The 11,484-nt window shown below is 34.3% G+C and overlaps 1 protein-coding gene across 1 annotated transcript in view; it reads right to left on the reverse strand.

Annotated features, from left to right (window-relative positions):
* LOC121373948 (choline transporter-like protein 1) overlaps positions 1-11,193 on the reverse strand; it is a 178,280-nt gene extending 167,087 nt beyond the window's left edge. Inside the window, exon 1 of the mRNA XM_041500792.1 lies at positions 11,129-11,193. The gene's annotated coding sequence lies outside the window, so the exon portion shown is untranslated. The remainder of the gene's footprint in view (positions 1-11,128) is intronic.
* Positions 11,194-11,484: the final 291 nt, after the last annotated feature.

Consider the following 11,484-nt stretch of genomic DNA (forward strand, 5'->3'; position numbering starts at 1 on the left):
AACGATTGCTGCAAAAATATGCTTTTAGTTGATCTTATCAAACACACTAGGGACTAAACAGGTTAATTGATGTGTACACTGACATGTTAGCGAGTTGATCTCATTGAAGACGCGTGTAACTCGGATTTAACCAAAAAGTACACTGACATGTGTTATTAGGAAAGTAATATTTTATATGAAGGCCACTCGCATTAATTGCATGTCGCATTTTAGTCTGTCCACCGACACTCACAATAATTTAGGAATGTGTTAATTTCAGGATCTACAGTATACACTGTATTACATATCTCAGGTATTTAAAACCTTTGATCAACCGATTGTCAGAATTTAACAGAGTTTACCTAATTTTAATTTTAAATTCAAATAACAGTCTGGATTTTTTGCTATGGTATATTCTGTTACAGCATGTTTTGTTCCTCAGAAACAGATGTTATTATTTTACAATATGCCAGGGAACATTTCAATCTGTATTGCATCAGAATTCATTATGCATGGTTGAGAGATTTCTATTAAACTTGAAAATGTCCCTCAAAAAATTATAGTAGTAGCTAATCAACTTTGGGTATCCATAATTCAATATTTATTTACATTATATATTTGATAAATATATGAGTCATATAGTTAAAAATGACTGGCATAGTTTTATTATCGAAATGCTTTGGAATAAATATTGCTGTAAATATAACACAAGCCACATATGGTGTAAGATTTCCTGTGCAGCTGTGACAAGCACACTTCTATAACAGACAATAAATAAATTGATATGCTTATATGTAAAAACTTCATGTATACACAAGTACTTGCAAGTACTTAAGTAGTGGAGTCAGGTCAAGTAGCAATCGAGTACATTTGATATTAATATTAGAAAATGGCTATACCCACAAACTGCATAAACTGTTACTATTTTGTCCATGATTTAATTAAATAATTCAAAATATAAAGAGGATGATAAATGAGTTACCAGTTATTATAAAATTTATGTCCCGAGTGAAATAATTTTCAGTTGTCATACGAAAACTCTTTAAACTACATGACGTCATTGTGTGTGTTCGCCAAATCGTGATGCCATAATATTTCGTACCGACAAGGTCATTGGTTTGTAAGCGTCAAATCATCCAATAGTATTGTTCGTTAGACCAATGCATGATAATTTCTCAGTGACAAATTATGATTTTTATTTTCCCTGTTATGAGTGCCTGCTGGGGTAATAATAATTATCAAAACTTCTTGTCAACTACAGACAGCAGATAATCTGGGGTGGTCTAAATCCGTTAACCTGAATGTCAAAAACATAATTCTATCTGTCTTTGCTACATTTCAGGCACTCAAATACAAGTTGAGTTTAACATTTATTAAGCCTCACAATTATGGAATTTTTGGACAGAATATTTTAATGTGCTTGCATGTTTAGAGGTACTGATTTAAATCCCACGAGATGAAATCATGCAATTAAAATAGTAACAGTAAGAATTTTCAGCACCACAAGAAATACGATAAACGTAATAAGAAACATGTTTTTTCAATTATTTGTTACAGTAAGTGCTGTAACCTGAGAAAATCAATCATGAACACTATTCATTGTAAACAAAAAACTGGATTGCAAACGAAGCATCAGTTACAGGAAAATAACAAGATATAACCTATTGTTCACGACTTATTTTGAGGGCTGAGAATGATTTATATATATGACCAACATTGGCATCCTTATGCACAGCAATGGAACACACTATAATGATCATATATACTAGTGCTGATGAGATATACTGGTTGGAATGATAAACAGCATGCTGGCAGTTAGTCTACTAATAAGAATTGATCCTATGACTCATTTCACCTAAGGCACACACTCCCATGCCCTTCTAACAATCACTGTGAAGCTGTGATATAAATCTGATGTGGAAGATGATAAAGCCCTTAGGTAATCACAGTAATGGAATCTATTGCTCGTTAAAACCTTGCAGTTGGAGGTGGTGTCTCAATTCTTCACATAGACTACACACACAAATATTTCCAGTCGGTATTAAGAATGCAATTACCTGTGATGGATAAGTCTGAGAGCCCAGCCCTAAATACCAAAGAAAAATGGAGATCTACATGTTATATATATATTCTATTTAATTCGGGTTAATTACAGGTACTGTGAAACCTGTGTAAACCGGTCCCTGAACAACTGAAATCCTATTAAAACGGTCTAAGTTTCATGGTCCTAAATGTTCTAAATTCTAAAATGTGACCCTCTAAACACCAGTATCCTGTCTAAATCCGATAAATATTAGGTCCCCAACATGATCCAGTTAAGACAGGTTTCACTTTATATGCACAGCACACAATAAAATATTTGTAGCTGCAACATGGTAAGTGAGTGAAAAAACAATAATTTAAATGAGTTGGAGGAAACAATCTTTCCACTGCATAATAGTCAGCAAATTGTTGTTTTTTAATATTGTAAACTGAGAAAACAGGCATGTCTATACATTTTGCATTATTTGTACCTAACATCATCTCAAAATTAATATTCATGCATTATGTTTATTGTTATGTTTTTTGTGCATTGCTGATATTAGTGGTTGTTTGTGAAAATGTGTGAGCTAAGGTCTGTATTCGCAAAAACAAAACAAAAAACAAACAAACATTTTGCAATATTAACCCATTGTATTATTAATTACAGTCAATTTTCATATTAGGTTTTGAATCAACAGGATGTGTGAGAATTCAGAACTCTTCAACTGATCACAATCTTAATCACATACCCTTGTCAAGAAAATACTGTGAAAATTTGTCTTGTAGAGCACCAGACAAATTCTCATAACACTGATTAGCGATATTTGCTGATCACTTAATAATTGATTAGCAACCAGTATTTTACGTTTTATTAATTTGAATAACACTGAACAGCGACACTAAATGAAATGTTTCCAGTAGGTGATCAAACACTGAAAAATAACAGGGCTCACACTGCCTATTTCCAAATTAGCCAATAATTAATTTTTATACAAAATGGCTACAACATATATTTGGTTAATGAACTGTCATTTAAATTAGCCGCTTTCTAATAATTTTCAATGATATATCGTACATATTAAACTGTTAAACTGGTTAAAACAAATTTCTTTCCAGGTGATATCACAACTGGTTTAACAAAGACTGTCATATGTACTATCCTGTCTGTGGGATGGCGCATATAAAAGATCCTTTGCTGCTTATCAAAAAGAGTAGTCCATGAAGTGGCAACAGCGGGTTTCCTCTTTCAATATCTGTGTGGTCCTTAACCATACATGTACGTCTGACGTCATATAACCGTAAATACAATGTGTTGAGTATGTCATTAAATAAAACATTCTTCCTTGAATAAACTTCACATAACTGATTACTATTTCAAGGGGGGGGGGGAGTGGGGGAGGAAATTAAGTTTTAGGCAGAACTACTATAGAATGTTACAGACATCGAAATAAGCATAGAGTGTGGTAACTCATAAACAGGTTACCACTAAATACAGACCATCATATACGCTGTGATACATTTATCAAGTTTACAATTCCCATTCTTACTGTTGTAAAACCCTTTATAAATCCATCAATACACTTTACTAATTTTATTCATACTTGAATGTGCATCTTATATTTCAATAACACACAAGTGTTCAACATTTAGGTGGTATTACTAATTGTTTAATAAGATTTGGTGGAGAATGAAATACCTGGTTCTCAACTTATTTTGATGCCTTTGTTGTAAAATGACCAAGTATCTTTAATACTAGTATAACGTACAATAAACAAAGTAAGTTTTAACAGTTCAGTGATATAAAAAGAATTACCTTCAACATTATCTAAAGAGAATAAACAAAAGTAATTTTTGAACTATTGCTGTCTTGGCTCAGATGTTACTGCATGTAAAATAATACTGTGGATACTGCATTTGTTGAACAAGTAACATATTAGCCAAAGCAGTTTTAGAACAGATGTATCATTTTACTGTTACAGATATCATTGTCAATAATATATTTAGTGTACGTATGTGACTGATCAATACATATTTTTTCAAGTGAACTTAATGTCCGACTTAAATGTAAATTAGTTTAAGTACAAATATAAATCATTATTTTGTAAACCTTTAAATATTACTGTTAATTTCCTTTATTCTTTAGTTTTATAGACTGATCTTTATCATACAATCAATTGACAAACAATAAGTTGTTATTCATGTTTATTGATATTATTAAACATTAATTCATTCAAAATTAAGTTTTTAAATAAACATTTACATATAACTTCTAATATCTTTCATGAACATGTAACGTTTGCCAATTGTTAATGTTATATTTATAAATAAAATGATTCTGCCCATATGCATTTTGTTACAAGATATTGACAAGCAATACATTGGCATACTCCACGACATATACTTAGTACATATTTACAGAGAATTTTTTTTTTTTTTTAAATGGGTCACTTAAACAGCAAGAAAAGTAGTTTAGAAATCTGCAAATTAATGTGCACTGGAGCGTAACATTTTAAAGTGTTTCTCGGTTTTTGACAACCTTGCTGAGATCTGCCTTAGCAAGATATTAACTGAAAGTACAAGAAATACAATTACACTAGAAATCTTATGGAGCTTAACAACATGATATGTACTTGTGGCTATTGGCGCATGAATCACAAACACAATGGTATATTATGGACCAGTTTTTACTGAATTCAACAATAACAAATTTAAATGTTAAATTAATATAAAATAAAATTGTTCCAGCATCAAAATGAATATAAAATGAAATAGGATTTAGCTTAGTAATGAGGTCCATTTGTCTTAAGTATGAGTAATGTAAAATCTGGCTAGGGACTTTTGGTGCTATCTTAACACTACGAAATCATAAAACCATTGTAGGCTATGACGTCACTATAGCACACACCATAGTGATGTCATAGCCTATAATGGTTTTACGATATCATAGTGCCAAGATTGTTTTGAAAATATGGGCCCACGTTTCTTAGGTACATGGTATAGGGTGTAACCCAGTGGTTAGAACACTCACCTGAGATGTGATGAGACACAGAATCTGATCAATCAAAAAAGAAAGAAAGAAATGTTTTCTTCAACGACGCACTGAACACATTTTCGGTTATATGGCATCGGACATATGGTTAAGGACCACACAGATATTGAGAGAGGAAACCCGCTGTCGCCACTTCATGGGCTACTCTTTTGGATTAGCATAAAGGGATCTTTTATATGCACAATCAAACATACAGGGTAGTACATACCATAGCCTTTGATATACCAGTTGTGGTACATTGGCTGGAACGAGAAATAACCCAATGGGCCCACTGACAGGATAGATCCCAGGCCGACCGTGCATTGAGCGAGCATTTTACCACTGGGCTATGCCCCCCCCCCCCCCCCCCCCCGATCAATCATCCCCAATAGATTCATACCCCCTCCCCAACTGCTACATCAAAGGCTGTACTGTCACATCTGTGGGGAAATGCATACAAAATATCCATAATAAGAAGTTTGATCTTTTTTCAATGGTGTTGAAATAACACATAAATGTTATACATCAAATATTAACTGTTTAAAATGTCCTGAGATGTTGTTAAACGATTCCTTCCCTTGCCTTTTTTTCTAGGCATTCTGATATGGGACTTTTCCATACAAGCTGCTGCATGTACTCCATGACTATGTATCAAGATCATGGCACATGCTGCCTGGGACAATTTTCAGTTGACTAGAAATATTGTTAATCATGAATATGAAAATGAAATGTTCCTTGGCTGCCCTGTCACTTTGAAAAAGAGGGACATACAAAGAGTCTATTCTCAGCTTCATGTTTGTATTACCCTCTGTAACCTATGTGTCATAATAACATTACACGCATGTTATTAAAGTCTTCTAATTAAACAATGTGCTGGGGAAAGGGAGAATCATTAAAACAGATAAATGTTTTTTATATATTAGTAAAATTTGTAAAAAAAAAAATTCAGCCATTAGTCATCAACAGTAAATAAGATAAATACTTTTCGCTTGAAGAGAAACTCCAATTTAATATAATGAAGAAAACTATCAATCGACAAACATTTACATTCTTCATTTTTCTGTCCTTCCATAAGAGAATGGGTAATGGTGGAACATGGATGAACAGACAAACATACATCTATATGATACTTTTTTAAAATCTGACAGTAACATCTTATCTCAACGATTACGGTTACTTCACGCCCGTTCGTATGCAGAAACAAATTATTACACCATAACCTTTAATGCTGATGAACGATGCCATTCAATTTCTTCGGCGGACCAATTTATTACAAGTTATCTACAGAAATGCTGAGTGTGACTGCTGGTCTATGGAACCGACAATCGCAGATATTACTTCTGATCGCGGACATACCAAGCTGTCGCTTCAGAACAAACAGTCAAATGGTACATTCATCAAAAATCAATACAAACTGTTTACCTTGCACGAGGAGTTTTCTCCAATATGTGGAGCACAGCAAACACTTGGAAGCGGCCACAGAGTACTTGCTTTTTCAACCAGCAGCACCGACCGAGCTCTCGGTTTAGTGGAAAATCAAAGTGTACCTTTTTAATATCATCCCGTGTGTCTACTTATTCAGTCTGACCAATTGGTCTGTGGGTTGTATTGTGTGTTGATACAGCTGGCGTATACGTGGAAGGTGGTGGTTTTAATGATTGGACGCAGCTATCTCCAGTGAATATCTTACATCATCAACTAACAGCAAATAGTGTCAGTGGTAGAAGATTTCAATGAACCAGCATCGATGGCTGACCATGTCATCAGGTTTAATATAGCTGGTAGATACAGGGTTCGTATCCCAATACCAGATTTCTGCACACCACTGTTAGACTCAATGCAGAGGTCCAAGCAGTGCACTACAATTGGACAAAGGCTGTGGTATGTGTTTTCCTGTCTGTCTGACACCACTAGAGCACACTGATTAATAAAATCATCAGCTATTGGATGTCAAACAATTGGTAATTCTGACATGGTAGTCATCAGACGAAACCCGCTACATTTTTTCTAATGCAGCAAGGGATCTTTTACATGCACTTTCCCACAGATAGGAAAGCACATACCATGGCCTTTGACTAGTTGTGGTGCACTGGATGGAACGAGAAAAGAAAACAATCACTTGAATGGATCCACCAAGGTGGTTCGATCCTGCAATGCAAGCACCTCAAGTGAGCACTCAAACGACTGAGCTAAATCCTGCCTGCAACACGTGGTTAGAGAAAAAACAGAAGAACAAAAAAACTTAGCTGTTGGCATATAGGCTATCAGGGTTTCTGTCAGAGGGTACAGAGGGTAAAATTAAGTACCCTAAAATCTTGGAAATTATAAAATACATTTTAAATATTTTAGAGATAGATTATAGTAAGATAACTGTGGTTTAAAATTTGTCAAAGTGCATGAAATCATGTGTCCAATTTCAAAAGATTTCAAACCCAACCATCTAGTAGGGGTATTTATGATCTGTTTTGTTTTTATCACGTACCCTCAAATTATTCTAAAACAGCAAGTGATCTTTTATATGCACTTCCCCATAAACAGGACAGTACATACCAGCACCAGTTATGGGACACTGGTTGGGAAAAACCTGAGTCCATTGATGGCGATCACTTCTGCAAACGATGGCACCTCAGGATGTGACATAATCGAAAAATAATATCATAACTTGCCCTTAAGTACATAAACTTTATATCAGCGTTATATATGTCAAAATCGTTTCCACATCATTCTCTTGAAGAATAATCCATAAAAATTTAAAATGGCAGCCAGCAAAAACTTAAGTGCTTTTTGATCTTAGCTAAGCCAATATAGTATGTGGAATCTGTATCATTGTAATGGTTTATCATGAATTGTGTCTGGACAAAATGTGAGAAAAATCTAATAGTAATTAAAGGCAGTAATATATTAATTTTATTGTATGGTTCAGTCTTTAGATACAGTCTCAGTAATTAAGACAGCATGGTTCAAGAAGAAATTTTTGTTTTTAAATAAAAATGGTCATGGATATAATCAATCAACCTTTATTTCTTTATATACATGTGTATATGAATAATACAAAGAACATGGCACATTTTAAAACATAGTAAGAATACTTAAATAAGAATATTAACATTCATTACATTTAATAGTATTAAGTCAATACTTTTCTTAATGTGCAGGGTGAGTTGCTCCCCTCTATTTAGCAAATATAAAATGGCGGGGAACATTTTGAAGGTTGTCGTTGGAAGATTTATTTTGTTAATAATGACACAAGTACTTCAATGAAGATTTAGTGTGTATGGTAGGTTATACATTTTTGGTTTGTGTGTCCATTTGATGCACTATTTTGGTTGAGAAACAGTTGAAACATGGTGCCACAAGTTTGAATGTGAGCTATACATAGGGTAATTTAACAGGGTTGAAAATTAGCAGTTGCCTGATTGCTCGTGGCGACCTTTATTGGCTACGGGCAACTAAGAATTTTACAAAGATAGTCCGTTGAGCGACCATCGATTTTAGGGTGTGGCAAATATGGTGCCAGTTAAAAAAAAAAATGGACTGAAACTGAATGTAATAAAACAAACTGCGTCTGTGCTGGCGTGAACTACAGATCTGGCAGCTGAAGACATAAAACATGAAATAAGAACAGATCAGATCTAAAATCTTGATACCAAGACATGCATGATGCAATAACCATCCAAAGATTACTATAATAAACAATAAGTACGCTTTTATGCTTTGTAATATGATAAAAAAAAGTATGTCGTATTTTGGTAAAATGTTTGTTTTGATTTTTTCACAGATTTATTTTGCTTTCGATATTTAGTTTATTAGTAACCTACTACTGTAGCATTTAAAATATCCAAACTAACACACATACACACACATTACATTTTATTGAGGCAGAAAATATTCATTTTGAGTCTATTAAGTGTCCTTTTTGCATCAAAAGGAAACTTCATAATGAGTAAAGATAAAATTCATATAAAAGAATATTAATTTATTAAGTTTCAAACCCATACCATTTCAGATTAAAAAATTAAATTAAAATTAAAAATAAAATTCTTTCCAAATTACCATCAAACTGCTTAGGTTAAATCTCCTTTTGTGATACATGTTTAAGGCAGTTGATGTAAACTCCAAGGTAATCTGAATGACAAAACCGTAATACATGACCAGAGCCGTATCTCTGCACAATTCAGTCGAATGAGCATTTGGCAAAATAGTGGATGATTCCATGGACCTCTATCACTCCCAAAGAAATCCTTTACTGGAAATTGCATCCCTCTTGCATCGCCACAAAGAGGACTGCCACTCCCAGTGGCATGCGCAGTTCTACTTATAGTTCTTCCTACATTATATTTTACTTCATCGACAATGCAAGCTGCATGCCTTGGTTGTTCTAGCATTTTGTTTTCACTTCTGTATTCAAAATTATATTTAATTAGTATATTATTTAATGGTACTTTGTACAGAAACATTTTTATTTATAATGGGTTTCTTTTTCAAATAATGTTATTTCATTTGTTATGGGTTTAAAACTTAATAACATGTTTTATATGAATTTTAACTTTATTCATTTATTTATTATCAGTTTCCTTTTGATTCAAATGGACTATATACGGTCAGTACATGATTATTATTTAACAAAGAACATGCTTAATATTCAATTTCAATGTGATAATTGGAGGACTAGTTGAATTTGAGAAGGGCCAGTAAGATTTTTCTTCAACTGGCCCTGCTGGCGACCATTTTTTTAATGTTGATATTCAACCCTGATGAAACAATTTTCGGATATAGAAAGAACTACACTTTTTATGTTCATTGGGACTAAATATTGAATACTAGTTACTCCCTAAACTGAATAATGACATTACCAATATCACTGTCAGCAGGGACAAATCCAGCTCTGGGAGGATGCTGGGGATAATGGGGTGTACTCCCCCAAACTTCAAATTACAGATTTGGGGTGGGGGGTTAAGGTATTTAGACATCCCCCTGCTCATGATGAAAAACTGTTTTCCTACTTATTTTATTGTGCATTCACGGCTAATGTACAACTTTCGTTTTAAGTAATTGTGTTTAGGCTTTCCCCTCCTCCTTCACTTGCAAAAAATCCTAGATCCAAGCCATCATGTATGTATGTATGCCCACAAAAAACTGTCAAGTCAAATGTCGGAAATTAACGTGCTTATATCAAATGAATGTTCAAGCACGCTTGTTGTGACACAATGTCCGACTTGGGCCAAGCATTGTACCCAAAACAAGAAGGGGAAGGGGGAAAAGGCTTCTGCAAATTGTAATAAAAACAATTTTAGGTTAAAAAAAAAAAAAAAAATCATAATCTGGAAATTTAACTTAAATGCCAAATAAATAATTTATGTGCGGCGAGGCAAACAAATTGAGGAAAATTAGACGCAATTTTGACGGTTCTTTAATAATAAATATCATGCAGCCATGCCATGGATATCCTCTATTGTTATTATTACTATAGACTATATAATTAATGTGTGTTAGTGTACTTTCGAACACAATAGGTGCCTTTTGGGATGTTGCACCCAACCCTAGAAAAATACTGCAGCCGCTCGTGGACTGTCGGTGACATTTATATGGCTGTGTCACAACTGCACAACCACCCTTTCCTGTCCTGGACGGAGGAGCCGGCTGAGGTCGGAACCTATGCCCAGGACAGGCGTGCGCTACAACAGCTTATTCTGAACGTGCACGTTAATTTCTCGGAAAAATATCCGCCCGGTCCCCCCTTCCCCATACCCTAACCTTAACTCCAACCCTAACCCCAACCCTAGCCCTAACCCCAGCCATAACCCCAACCCTAACCCTAACCTTAACCCTCAACCCTAACTAAAAAAATAATGGAGGGGACAGGCGGATATTATACCAAATTCTCTGACATGACATGACCTGACTGCACAACACTTCAGGTTCTGTGAGTGTGATTGTGCCAAGCAAATTGCAAGCACTGCATCAGACTCAGTGCATGATACCATGATAGGCTGTTTTCTAGAAATAAAAGTATGACAGTTTGCAAAAATCATAAACAGAATATGCACATTCATTTTTAATTTGTAATAGGCAACTGTAACAAATTCACTAAAATCTTACCGTATTAACATTTAAGTCAACTCTACACAACACGAATTTCTTCGATTCTTGCACTCCAATGTTTGCCACAATTTGTAACGATGTCGTAAAATCAGCTATGTACACATGTCAGCCAAAAGTTTAGCAATGTGTTTGATATTATGGACGAGATATTTTAATGCTGTGATGTACTAGGAAACGGGATGTTGGTGGTATTTGGTGGACTACGAGTGTTTTATAAACTAAAAAACAACCATGAAGAATCTTAACATTAGATGCCTGGCATTACGTTTCACCATATGTAACAGAACATTCCATAAGTAATTAACATGTCTTTTACCTAAGTAGAATAAATGATAAATTAGTCGTCGATGTTA

The sequence above is a fragment of the Gigantopelta aegis genome, chromosome 6, assembly GCF_016097555.1.
Source record: "Gigantopelta aegis isolate Gae_Host chromosome 6, Gae_host_genome, whole genome shotgun sequence".
In the NCBI taxonomy this organism is placed as follows: Eukaryota; Metazoa; Mollusca; class Gastropoda; order Neomphalida; family Peltospiridae; genus Gigantopelta; species Gigantopelta aegis.